The 13634-nt window shown below is 37.6% G+C and overlaps 1 protein-coding gene across 4 annotated transcripts in view; it reads right to left on the bottom strand.

The window, feature by feature from the left end:
• Positions 1-13634, bottom strand: part of MGMT (O-6-methylguanine-DNA methyltransferase) — a 324659-nt gene that overhangs the window by 284479 nt on the left and 26546 nt on the right. The gene's annotated exons all lie outside the window — the stretch shown is intronic.

Genomic DNA, 13634 nt, shown 5'->3' with positions numbered 1-13634 from the left:
TGACAAAGACAAAGAGCATCCTAGCCTATTTTAACAGCCAGAGATAGGTACATACCAAACACCTCCAATTGCACTCTGAAGTGAGTAGATGGCCCACTTTCTGTTTTCCCTGCTTAAAACAAACAGGTGCATCCTGCAGTAGCAGAAGGTTTTGAGTAGTCTTAAAGAAGTGAGCACATTGAATTAGTTCAGCCTGAGTTCAGAAAGGTTTGGATGATTGTTGTGAGGTCTATATTGGTGAGTAAAGGTCATAATCTTTGGGCCAGTCAGGCTCTTTAGCCATATATGCCACCCAGCAATACAAGAACTGTGATGGATCCAATAAGAACTGAAAAATGCAACCACAACTAAGAGAAATAGCAGATATTGCAACTCATAAAGGAAGCTGCATTTTAGTCACTGAGACAATTAACTTTGCTGCATACATGAAAACAAGTAAAACAGATTTTACACAAATTATGAAAATTAATTTTTACTTGGGAGTTCCCCCCATATCCAGATGTAGAGATTCAATATGATCAAACCTGCAAAAGTTCTGACTAAATCCAAAGATGATAGATGTTTATCCAAAGTTCAAACTCTAAGTTCTCTCTGATCTACTCCCCAACTCACCCAAACCTTCTGTCTGTTGATCTTCTATTACCCAATCTCCTCCCCCAGTATAATCAAGTGTTTGACTAATCTCCTTGCCTATCTTCCATTTCCGTTTAGTTTTTGTCTCCCTACAGTCACTCTTTTCCTCAGCCTTCAAACCATACTCATCATAGAGCCCTGTCTGTTTCGCTGAACAAGGACAGGTTCTTAATAAACATCATACTCCAAGTTTCTATAGTTAAGAGGTGTTTCACACAATGGGATTATACATTTCTAATCTAAAAAAAAATAAAGATCAAAAGATTGTAGCTTGCGCAACAGACACTATCCAACATGCTCAAACTTTTACCATGGATTTTAAGGAATATCAGGAAGAGATGAAACTAATTACAGTTGAAATATCCTGAATAGAATCTTTATCTGCTGATTTAGCTCAGGAGAGTGAATCCCTATATACTTGGTTATAAGAGAGAGAGAGAGAGATTACTGATCCCTTCCCAGCTGTTAAGGAGAAATACCTGAATATAGATTTCTTCAGGGATTCCATGATAGAAGACAAAAATTTTGAGTAGAATGATGTCAGTTCCCAAAGGCATTCACTCATACTTACCCAGAAAGACAGACATCTCCATAACTTTATGTATGCATTCACAAGAGGAAATGCAAAAAGACTGGAATGACGCCTTTATTAAATGACCAAGGTGGAAGAATCACAAGACCTCGGCAGTACTAGCCTGAACCAGGAGTAATATAAGCAACAGTTATGCAACTTCCTGATCACAGCTATGTTAACTCACCGTTCTTCCTTAAATGCAAAACTCACATTTCCAGGCCCACTGTTCTTTAACAGAGGCTGCCAAATGTGATAGCATAAGCCAGGAGTGGCCAAACAGTGGCTCACGAGTCACATGTGGCTCTTTTACTATTAAAGTGTGGCTTGCAGAGCCCCCCACGCCACTCCCCTTCTCCACCTACCAGACGGGGTGGACGGGGGGGGGGCTCAGGACCTCTGGGTTGCAGTGGGGTGATGAGGTAGGGGCATCTGTCCAGCAGCGAGGGGGGTCTTGGGGCTTCAGCCCTGCTAGGTGCACCTGCTGGCCTTCAGCAAGAGTGGGGCTGAAGCGCTGAGCCCTGGCAGATGCCTCCTGTGGGGCTGAAGCCCTGACCCTGGCTCCCAGCAGACATACCCCAGATCTTGAACTTCTAAAGATTGTTGTATGCAGCTCTGAGGGCAAGTAAGTTTGGCCACCCTGACATACGCCCTGAAACACACACAGTTTGATTACACTATAATCAAAAGTCACTTCACCAATAATATTGCCTCACTTTCAGATTCAAATAAGCAAGTATCAAGAGCAGAAACCAAGTGCAGGTCGCCAAAGAAAACTTCAAAGAATTTGCTTGCCTTCTGTATCCACTTAATAAAAAAAGAAATATTTGAAGATGGAATATTTCATTGAGTCAGTGCATGAACAAATGCCTCAGCCTAACATTGGGACACACTAAGTTTCCAGAGATGCGGTATTTCAGATTAGACATCAATTCAAGTTTGCAATTAGTTACATTCATTGAAGAGTCCAAGGCATTTTTCTGATGAGTTTGATATAGTAACCCTATATTCATAGCCCAAAACAGAATTTAAACACCAATCATATTGCAAAAAGTGTCACACTATCTGCTTTTCAGAGCAGATGTTTGTATTGGTGTATGCAGATATACTGCAGAGTGCTTGGGTGGGGTGTGTATATATTATTCCCTTCAAAAACATAATTAAATAATAATAATACATTGTTAAAGAATGGTATTAGGGCTGCAAAGTCAAGCACTCAGAAGTCAGAAAATGCCAGAATTAAGATTGCCTGTGCAAGCTTCATACACCGCACTTGTACAACCTTTAATTTCACAGACTATACTTTAAAGGCCAAAAGAGACCATCATAATCATCTAGGCCAGAGAACCTCACTCTTCCAGTCTTGGTAATAAACCCATAACCTCTAGCTGAGTTACTGAAGTGCTCAAATCATAAATGTAAAGATTTCAGGTTACAGAGAATACATCAATTAGTTCAAACAAGCAAGTAAAATCATGTCCCATGCTGGAGAGGAAGGCAAAAAAACCCCAAGGATCTCTGCAAATCTGACTTGAGGGTAAAATTCCTTTCTGACCCCAAATATGGTGGTCAGACTCTGAGCACATGGGCATGACCCCAGCCAGGCACCTGAAAGAGAATTCTCTGCAGTAACTTGGAGCCCTCACCGTCTAGTGTCTCATCTCCAATGGCCATTGGAAGTATTTGCTACTAGCAGCTACCGATGAGCCATTGTAGACAGCCTCCTCATAAACTTAGCTAGCTCAGTCTTGAAATTATTTAGGTTTTTTGCCCCCATTGTTCCCCTTGGGAGGCCATTCCAGAACTTCACTTCTCTGATGGCTTGAAATTAGATGAAAGATTCTAGCTTAAACCTGTTTGTCTGGTTTATATCCATTTATTCTTGTGAAAACTGTCCCTTATCTCCCTCCCTGGAGTTTATCCCTCTGATATATTAATAGTATGCAATCATATCTCCCCTTAGCCTTAGGTTCTCCTTTCCTCTGATCATCCTAGTAGCCCTTCTCTGTACCTGTTCCAGTTTAAATTCATCTTTCTTAAATATGGGAGAACAAAACCGCACACAGTATTTCAGATGAGGTCCCACCAGTGCCTTGTATAATAGTAATAATACTTCCCTATCTCTACTGGAAATAACTCTCCTGAATGCATCCAAGGACTGAATTCGCTTTTTCCATGGCTGCAGCACATTGGCATCTCATAGTCATCCTGTGATCAACCAGTATACCCAGATCGTCGTCCTCCTCTGTTGCTTCCAACTGATGTGCAGCTTATAGCAAAATAAAAAAAGTTAGTCCTTAAGTGCATGACATTGCACTTTGCACTATTAAATTTCATTCCATTTCTTTTACTCCAGTTTTCATGGTCATCCAAATATTCTTGTATGATATTCCAATCCTTCTCCGTATTAGCAGTACCGCCCAACTTTGCGCCATCCGCAAAATTTCCTCAGCACATTCCCACTTTTTGTGCCAAGGTTACAAATGAAAATGTTAAAGACTGATCCTTGAGGAACTCCATTAGTGACTTACTATAGTCTTCCTTTTAATCAATCAGTTTCTTATCCACCTTTCAGTTCTCATATCAATCCCCATTTTCTCCAATTTAACTAATACTTTCCCATGTAGAACTGTATCAAATGCCTTATTGAAATCCAGGTGGATTAGATCTACTGCATTGTCTTTGAGAAGATTAATGATTTTTTAGACAAAAAGACAAAGATCATGTTGGTCTGGCACGATCTACCTTTTGTAAAACCATATTGTATTTTATCCCAATTACCATTTACCTCTATGTGTTGAACTACTTTCTCTTTCAAAATTTGTTTCAAGACCTTGCATACAATTGAGGTTAAACTAATGGCCTGTGGTTTCCCAGTTCGTCTTCCCCCCCTTAAAATAGGTACTATATTTGCAGTTTTCCAGTCATTGAGTAATAGCCCCAAATTTACACATTCATTAAAAATCCTTGTTTGCAATATCCAAGCCCACTGACTGGGTCCCAATAAGCTGTCTGAGTTTGACTTCCATCTTGGATATGGCAATTTCTTCTTCCATATCCTCGTTTCCACTAACACGCTGCCACTACCCCTAACCTTATCAATACCCTTATTAAAATCTGAGGTAAAGTATTTAAGTGTTGGGACATGCCTAGATCATCTTTAATCTTCACCTCATCCTCAGTGCTTAATGGTCCCACTTCTTTCCTTGTTTTCTTATTATTTATATGGCTAAAGAACTTTTTATTATTGGTTTTAAAATTCTTTTGCAAGGTCCAACTCTGCTAGGGTTTTAGTAATTCTCACTTTTTCCCTATGCTTTCTGACCTCCAACAGATCGCTTGCCTCGCTGATCGATGGATTCTTCCATTCCTTGTATGCTTTCTGCAAGGGATTTAAATGTAGTTTAAAAAAAGTTAAAATATTTTTAATTGTTTAAATGGTTAACTGATTAAGTGGCTAGGGCCACTGTGACTGCGCCCAGTATGGCTGGGGCAGGTGCAGGGCCACTGGGGCCGGTCATGGGGTTAACCGTTAAGGCAGGTTTAACATTTTACATCCCTACTTTCTGCTCTCTCTTAATAATCTCTTTACAATGCTTGTTCATCCAGTTCAGTCTGCAATCCTTTCCTACGAATTTTTTCCCCTTGCTTGGGATGCAGGCTTCAGATGGCTTCTGCAACTTTGACTTATAGTAATTCCAAGCTTCATCCACATTCAGATTTTGAGTTCTTCAGTCTAGTCCACTTCTTTCCATACAGAATGGACGGTGTTCACTGAATGAACAGCTATTCAATTGTTCACCGTGTGACTCAAGGCCTTATTAATTGCACTGCACACTATTCAAACTTTTCTCTAAAGACAGAATTAACAATTTCCTCATGGGATTTTCTACAGTACTTTTCACCATAGTGTCTGAGTGCTCCACAAATATTAATGAATATTGTGTTGTCATCACACCATGGGCACAGTGGAGGCCCCCTGTACCCATATCAAGTCATTCCTTCCCCTCTCCAAAAAAAAATCTGCGGATAAATCTCCTATTTTAGAAATCCCACAATATCTATCGGAAAAAGAAATACACATGGTACAATTGATATCCACAGCAAACCTTCAGGTTAGCAGAACAAAACAATATATTGCAGGCCTATATACTTTGTTCTCAGTGAAGCTGTAATACATGCCTTTCAGTTGTTGAACAGAATTGTAATCCAGATCAAGATTTTTGAACACAGAAAGTTACTCTAAGATATGTTCCACACTAATCATGTGCCATACAAAGTGTTGCCTAATTAGCCTTCTCAGTGTATAGAATGTAGAACATAGCCAAGTTAAAAATTCTGTGTTTCCACAAGTGCATAATCATTGAAAAAAAATGTTTGGCTTCACCCATCATGCTTTCAGAAGACCTATCTAAACTTACCTCCTAGATCAATTCAATTTCTCACACAACTGCAATCTTCAAGATTTTCATACAGAAAGCACTGCCTATTGATCATAATCTGTGTTGTTAATTTGCTATTTTCTGAAATCTAGAACCAAAGGTTTCAAGTCTTATATCCATTACAAACACAGAGCCCTTTGATTTTCCCCAACGTTTTGCTAATATTCACACTGGTCTACTAAGTAAATCCAACATTGTTTGTTAAGCCAAACCTGTAATTTCAGATGATGTGAAAACACATGCTGCATTCTTGTTTCTTGGCTAGTGGAACTTAGGAGTGAAATGTCAAATCTTAAGCACTTCCACATTTATTTTACCTTCCCAGGAACTAATACCAGTGTCGAAAGGATTAGATTTAGAAAAAAAAAAAGAAAAAAAAAAGAAAAGACAACTGCCATTACAGTCATTCTCCATCTCGGCCTTCCCATGAGCCTACACTCCCTACACAAGCCATCCACTGAATTCTAATGTATATGGCTCATTGACCCCACACATACATAAAACACAACACCCATTTTCTAAAGCTTTTAAATAATTTAACAAAAAAGTTAATTTTGCACAAAAAAAATATCAAAGGGAACAAAGTAAGCTTCTGTTGTCCCATCATATTATGCTACTAATCCTCTTTGGGTAGTAATCAAAAGACCCAAAATGCCAAGCTATAAACATTTATTTCCAAGTGGTAGAGGCCTCTGGCTCTTTGGCAAAATCTTCAGTCAGTTGTGTTGGCAGGCAAGGAGTTCTCTTGGTCTGTCATGTGCAAAGCTTTCAATACATTTGACAAGGCTTTCTTATTGTCTTAAACTATATTTTTTCTTTATTTAATTTCTAAGGGAACTAGATGTTTTGTTTTTAAAATCACAAATCCATTCTTCACTAGATCAGATATTTTGATCATATAAGGGAGTCTTTTCTTCAAGCATATATAAAAAGCATACATTATTGTACTGGCATACCAATTTTAGAATTTTTCCTTGTATTAGTATATAGCAGGGATAAGCAACCTTTGGCACATAATTTGGTCTATATTTAGAAGTTAGATCGACATTGCTATGCTGGTCAAGGGCACAAATACACACACACACACACCCCTTACCGACCTAGTAATGCTGACCTAACCCTCAGTTAGACAGTTTTGTTAATGAAAGAATGCTTTTCTGACATAGGCTATGTCTATACTGCAGGGTTATGCCTCACAGCTATGCTGACACAGCTGTACTAGTATAGTCCCCATAGTATAGACATAACTAAACTAAATTACAAGAACGTTAAGGGTTATATTTAAAAAACCCTAAAGGTTTAATTCATTGGTGCGCACCTGAAATTCACAGATAATGAAGAGGATAGCCCAAGAATATGGACTATGAATGGCACAGCTCTGGTTGTGAGGATGTGAAGGTAGGTTCTTCCCCACAAGGCCACAGAGCCTTCACAGCTATCGCTGCATTCCCCTCTGTGGCTATTATAGCTCCTTATGCAGGACAGTCGAGCTGAAATATGTGATGTCATGGATCTATCCTGTATCTCAGCTGGACCATTCTTCCCACAAGTGTCCATCCATTAGGGCAGATGCAGGCTCCATAAAGCACAGCTGTTTCGGATTTGCAACATGCTTCCCATCTCTGGCACAGTTGAAACATACCAATTCTATTTCATGCATTCAATAGCTTCCAGAGTATTTGACCATTAATATCAGTTTTAGCTACATTAAAACGTGGCATACTTTCTCTCTTTCTCTCAGTATCCTGCCCATGAATCAGAAATTCATGCAATCTCTCTTATTTGCCTTACATTGCAGGCACAGACATGGTCTAGAAAGGACAACATTATCTTTACAATTGAAGTAGTGAAAAATATATTTTCCTTCTGTGGAAGCAAATACATGCATTCCAACAAAAAACACTATTGTTTCTTTTTCTGGCACCAAGATCTTTTGCAATTTAACTGTTATTTTAGTCATTTAAAATGAAATCATTTTAATCACTGATCGAATAAAGCATTTTGAATGGGATTTCTCTAAAAAATACAAGATCCTTGACTATGAAATATTTATTTCAGAAAATCAGAATGAGAAATGAAGCAGAGACTTAAAACTGGACTCCTTCTTAGGCATATGAGCCAGGGGTATTACAATATTTAGACTTGGTATGTAATAATGAGTGCTTAACATTTCCAAAATAGGAGTATGAGAATCATGAAGTAGAAAAATGGGCAGATGCTGCTATCCCTGTTTTCATAGTCTAAGCATGAACCCAGGTCTGAATCACTATTTTCTCTCATTCTGATTAGCCTCTGCTCAGAAAGCCATTCTTTGATATTAACAGTCTTGCTAACTGTTAACCCAAATGCAATCTTTCTTAGGAAAGCTGGGTGAGACAGTTGTGGTGCCATTCCGGTGGGAATTAGAATCCTCAGATTTCTTTAACCCCTCCCAATCAGGTTTCAGACTACAGCAGGAGACATACATAGCACTGGATTGTGACTTCTACCTCGTGATGGAAAGGGAGGCAAGTGTCCATTGCTGATTCTTTGCTATATTAAGGCTTTTCATAATATACATCAGGAGTCACACTTTTTCCAGTGTTAACCATATCTTAACAGTGTTTCATGAGTAAGGCCAGATTTTGGCACGGGTATGTTTATTAAACGTCATGGACAGGACAGAGGCAACAAACAATAAATCATGGAGTTACTGAAGCCTGAGCCCTGCTGCCATGGAGCTCAATTATTGGAAACTTCAGGAACTCATGGAAGTCTCATAAAAATCACAGAATACGTGACCTTCATTACTGACTCATAGCCTTACTCATGAACCACTTCATCCCACATTCACCAAGCTTTAACATCCCTGTGGCAACTCAAGCAACTGCAAATATGGAAAAGTAATACTAAAAGTACGCATTTTTAATTTTGAAATGCAAATTAGTAAATGGAAACAAGGCGAGACAGCACCATGTGACCAGCCATTTCTCCAGAGACAAAGTGGTTGACAAAGCACAGTTTATGAACTTATGCCATAGACCAATGGTCTCCAAACTTTTTTGATCACGCACTCCTATCAGTAAAAATGTTTTGAGCACGCACCCCCTGCTGCACTGGCTCTACCATTTTTGCAGAAACAAACAAACAAAAAAACACAACAAAAAAGCTCAGACTCCCTCCCGAACTGCCAAAGCAAAAACAAAAAAAATACTCAGACTCCCGCCGGATAAAGAAAAAAAAATACGCTCCTCCTGCCGCACACCTCCAAAGATCTTCTTGCGCACCCCACTTTGGAGACCACTGCCATAGATCATGGAAGTGTTGCTGACACATATGCAGTTCCTATCATCGGTTCAATGGACATAAGTGAGTGGTTCTGCTACTCTGAGAGAGATCTCAAGTGGTAGAGATCTTGAAATATAGTTTAGCAAAACTGCTCATCTGACCCTCAGGGCTCTCATGAGCATACCACAGGTTTCTATTTTTTTTACCCCTCCTAGTCAAAATGTGCTTGACATCACCAAATAAGTTAGTAGGGAAATATCAGCGTGCTAAAGAAACCATAGCCATTCAACAACCAACCCTATGTCCCTGTCTCACATGAAATGAAGCTGGCTGACCCAGTGTTGAAAAGAGTGGAGCTCAAACAAGACCGTGCATGCTGAGGTTCAACCTAGACTACACGGTAGTGTGTTGGTAGAAGTCAACTGGAAGGACTGCGTCAGGGAGTGCACCCACCATTATGCTAGTTCCACAGACTGGGTGTGCTGTAGATCTTTTGTGGCTGACGCAGTTGCATGGCTGAGACAGAAGATGGTTTTTAGATCCATCTGCACGTGTAAGAGAAGCATATCCTGTTCTTTCAGATGAAGACTTTTTTATTCCTGTCTTTGAAACTAGACTACCCTTTACATCTTGAGACCATCCAGAAACAGAAAGTAATAATAAGCATTGCATAGCAAAACCAGAAAATTACACTTGTGCTTTAATCAGCTATGGTCATTTGTTACTGTACCTTAAACATCTAATGGAAAGTATTTGTTTTAATTTATACCAACCTGCCTACACTTCTCTCAATTCATTGCCACAACAGATTCAATCAGCAACTCAGCAGAGGCCCTCAAGCTGGCAAACTCCTAGCTAAGTATGTTTGATATACACACTCAACAGAAGTCAAAATAAAATGAACCAGCACACTGAGCTGCTGTTTTGTCTTGGGGTTTTTTTTTGCTGTTTTTTTTTTCCATCTTATTTTGTTGGGGTTTTTTTGTTGGAGGTTGCGGGGCGTAAAGAGTGCAGAACAGGAAGGAAAGGGCTGGTTGGGAGATTCCAGTCCCATGGTTTGTTGCTCATAGTAGCTGCATCACATTAGGGCTTAACTGTGCCATTATATGGAATAAAAACATGGAATTTTACTGCCAGGTAATGACAAGAAAAACACTAAGTGTCAGTGCAGTAATATAAAACAATCAGGGGAAGTATTTTATCAATTGAATTTCCACAACAATATCCTTTTAGCTATTTAATAAATAATTTTTATAAGTAAAATATCTTGTATCTAGATACAGTAGATAGGAAAACATTACACAGAAGGAAGCAAAGAACCTCTGGGTTTTTTTTGTTTTGTTTTGTAGACAAATATATAATCCAGTGAAAAATCTGAAGTACTATAGGCAATGAACATTAAGCTTTCCATACGATGCCATCAAGAGTTACTGTAAAAGTGGTATAAATATTACATTTAAGAACTGGTTATATTTTTAAACGAAGCAAATACAAATTTTAACTATCATAACAATTCTGTATGGGTATACATATGCACACCCATTTACAAAGAGAGTAAGCATATAATTTAAGTATACCCTCTGTTACACAGTTAAGCTATGCACATAGACATACATATGAACTTATTGTATCTGCAAGGAGAAGAAGAGAGAAGAATTTTACCAGGTATTGGTACACCAGATGAAATGTACTGCTTCTTAGATTTATTTTCATTTTTGTTCTCTAATCCAAGAGGTAAGGAGTGAATTTAATATCAGGTAACATTTCATAATTTTTATTATCATAATCCACAAAATTCCAAATCTGCTGTTTTTTGCATTCTCTGAAAAGCCAAAGTCAGCTAAATAAGTGATAATGTAACTAGGCAGAACACAATAAAAGATATTACCTTCACAATGCATTATTGCTGCCAATTATAAGAATCACTTCAACTTAATTTCAAAAGCACAATCACCCTCAACTGTAACAGTCTCTTTTTTAAAATTTCAAACAGTATTACATTAAAGCAATAACTCACCTTCCAGCTATAATATCAGTCTCCCTTATTGCAAAAATACATTTCATAAATACTTCTCATCGACAAGTCAAGCTAATTCAGGTTAATTTTATTGTATTTTGGTGCTATCTCACATTTGTGTGCAATTACCTTTATCATTTTATTGCCATGCCAGAAAGTAATCAGAGCAATTATTTGAAAGAGGAGGCGTATAAACTCTAAATCACACTTGCTGGCATTTTTGATAAAATAGCAGCTTTATCTCAGAAAGTGGCAGGGACATCGGATAAATCATGCATCAGTCAAGTGTAGCTGACCCCCAGGTGCATTGCACAATATCAGAAGTGCTTCAAAAGAAACTTTCCTACATCATCCATCATTTTTCATAACACTAAAATAGCTACACCTGAAGAGCAGGAGCTGGAAAATAATAATAAAAAAACAAATGCAAGCAATATGAGCAAAACCATTAAATGTGTTCCCTTTTAAACTAAAAAGAGAGTGGGGAACCTGGAATTTGCTCATAAACAAATATGACTTCATTGCAACAATCAGCTGTAAAGTGAGTAATATGAACAGTTTTAAATATAAATGAAACACCTAATGTAACTGTGTGCAAAAACCAACAAAGGTTACCAACAAACAAAGATACAGACAGACTCAAAATATATATCAGACAGAGCTATATGTAACAAAATGGCAAATAAATTATCTGTTATGGGAACACATTGTATTCCTGCCCTAACAAGAGGTGATACAGGAAGATTCACATTAATATTGTGGTTTTGATTCTGCACTATAGGGGTATGAGTACTGTGTGTATAAATACAGAATAATTCATCATAAGTAGGGCATGGAGCCCAAAAGAATCCAGTTAATGTTATGATTAAAACAAGAAGGTCTGCATGGTTAGTGGCTACTAAGTTTCTGAATCCTAGCAGCCAGACTATGGCCACACAGGAAAAAAATACTACCTTGTTTGCATACTGATGTTTATACTTAAACCCAAGCTTCTTCAGAAAAACTCATTCTCGGACAACATATTTTTTAACCATACTCTCAAGTATAAAGGAGCAGGCACTTCACTTTCCTGAGAATTACTTCCTCTCAGTTCACAGGATCATGCCTGGGGCATTTACACTTATACACAGCCTGAGCACACACTTGCATTAGACGCCAGCAGCCTTGTACTCCCATGATGGACACTGCACAAGGCCCTTGCAGGATCAAGGCTTACATGTTAAGTTGTGGTGCAAATACAATGATTTTGGTAAACACTCATCTTTATATCTGGTTTTTTTCAGAAATCATTCTCTCAGTTTCAGCAAACTATATGCTCCTGTAAAACTGTTCAGCGAATCATGCACAGTCTTTTTTTTAAACAGTCAGTTACCACCTATTTCAGATTCATGTCTTCTGTCACTCTAACATGTGGTTTAACTTGTCAGAATAATATGTTAAACCAATTATACATTATAAATAGGCTTGGCAGAATTCAATTTTTGTTTTTTCATAATTTTGACTGATATCAATATTTATTTTAAGAACTGTTTTATTTTTATCAGTTTCAATTTTCCATAGTTGCAGGAAATTATGGGGGGAGGTCAGACAATTATTTAAGGACAGCAGATGTTCAGATTTATAAAGTTAAAGCTTTATACCCATTAACACACAAATTGTCAACATCACATCACATCAAAATATACAAATAAAATATCCTTAAATCAAACTCTAACAAGTTTCCAAGCAGCATTTTTCTTACCTTGCCTGTCTGTAAATTTCTATCATCATCTATTGAAATTCCTGTTTGTCAATGTGTGAATGGTGAAATCAATGTTTGCTGACATTTAACCAGTAAAAATCTAATCCTTTCAAGCCTAATTAAAAATATCTCTAATTCTAATTAATGAAACGGAATATGCTACAATGTACAATTTTATTGCATGCGGAACAAAAGAAAGGAGTCAACATTATACTACTATCTGCTATTATGTCTTCACACAGTCCTAGCCAAAATCATTCTCCCTATATTATATCAAATCAGGAGAGTCTGAATTTATTTTAGTTTTAGCATTCTGCCTCCTCAGATATCAAGAGAAATCCCATCCAACAACTAATGAAAGTAAGTGGGGAAATGAAAAGGTTAAATAGACCATAAATAATTATTAGTTTCATTTAGTTTGCCTGCTATATCATGTCTAGCTGTGAATGAGATTGAACTAGTGATTCCTTTAAAAAGTCCCCCAGTTGTTTGAAAATGAATAATATTTCTCTGCGATTAACCCTAAAATATCTGCTACAGGATGTGTTTTCAGGAAGTAAGTGTACACACAAATATACTGCAGAAATATGTTAAAAACACAAAGATGGTTTAGAAAGAAAAATCAATCACGAAACACAACAAATCACGTTTCTTGATTTTTTCCATGTATCAAACTATTTCACTTTTTAAAAATTAAAAGTAAATCATTGAAAAGGGTCTAGAAAGAGTGACACTGATTTTACACTAACAAAAAAAGGTATTTCCACTGCAGAGTACACAAGATGGAAATACACTATTCCAAATACATTATATTACACCATGTAAACCAGACTGAAGCTATGGGATATCTGCCACTATTTTATTTAGACATTTTTATATGGTGTCAGAGGTTGGCAGCAGTACCAGGATTACCTACGTACATTTGATTTTACTAAATGTTACATCTTATGAGGAATGATATTA

Source organism: Gopherus evgoodei, chromosome 7, assembly GCF_007399415.2.
Source record: "Gopherus evgoodei ecotype Sinaloan lineage chromosome 7, rGopEvg1_v1.p, whole genome shotgun sequence".
NCBI classification, from domain to species: domain Eukaryota; kingdom Metazoa; phylum Chordata; order Testudines; family Testudinidae; genus Gopherus; species Gopherus evgoodei.
This window is presented reverse-complemented; position numbering and strand designations above follow the sequence as displayed.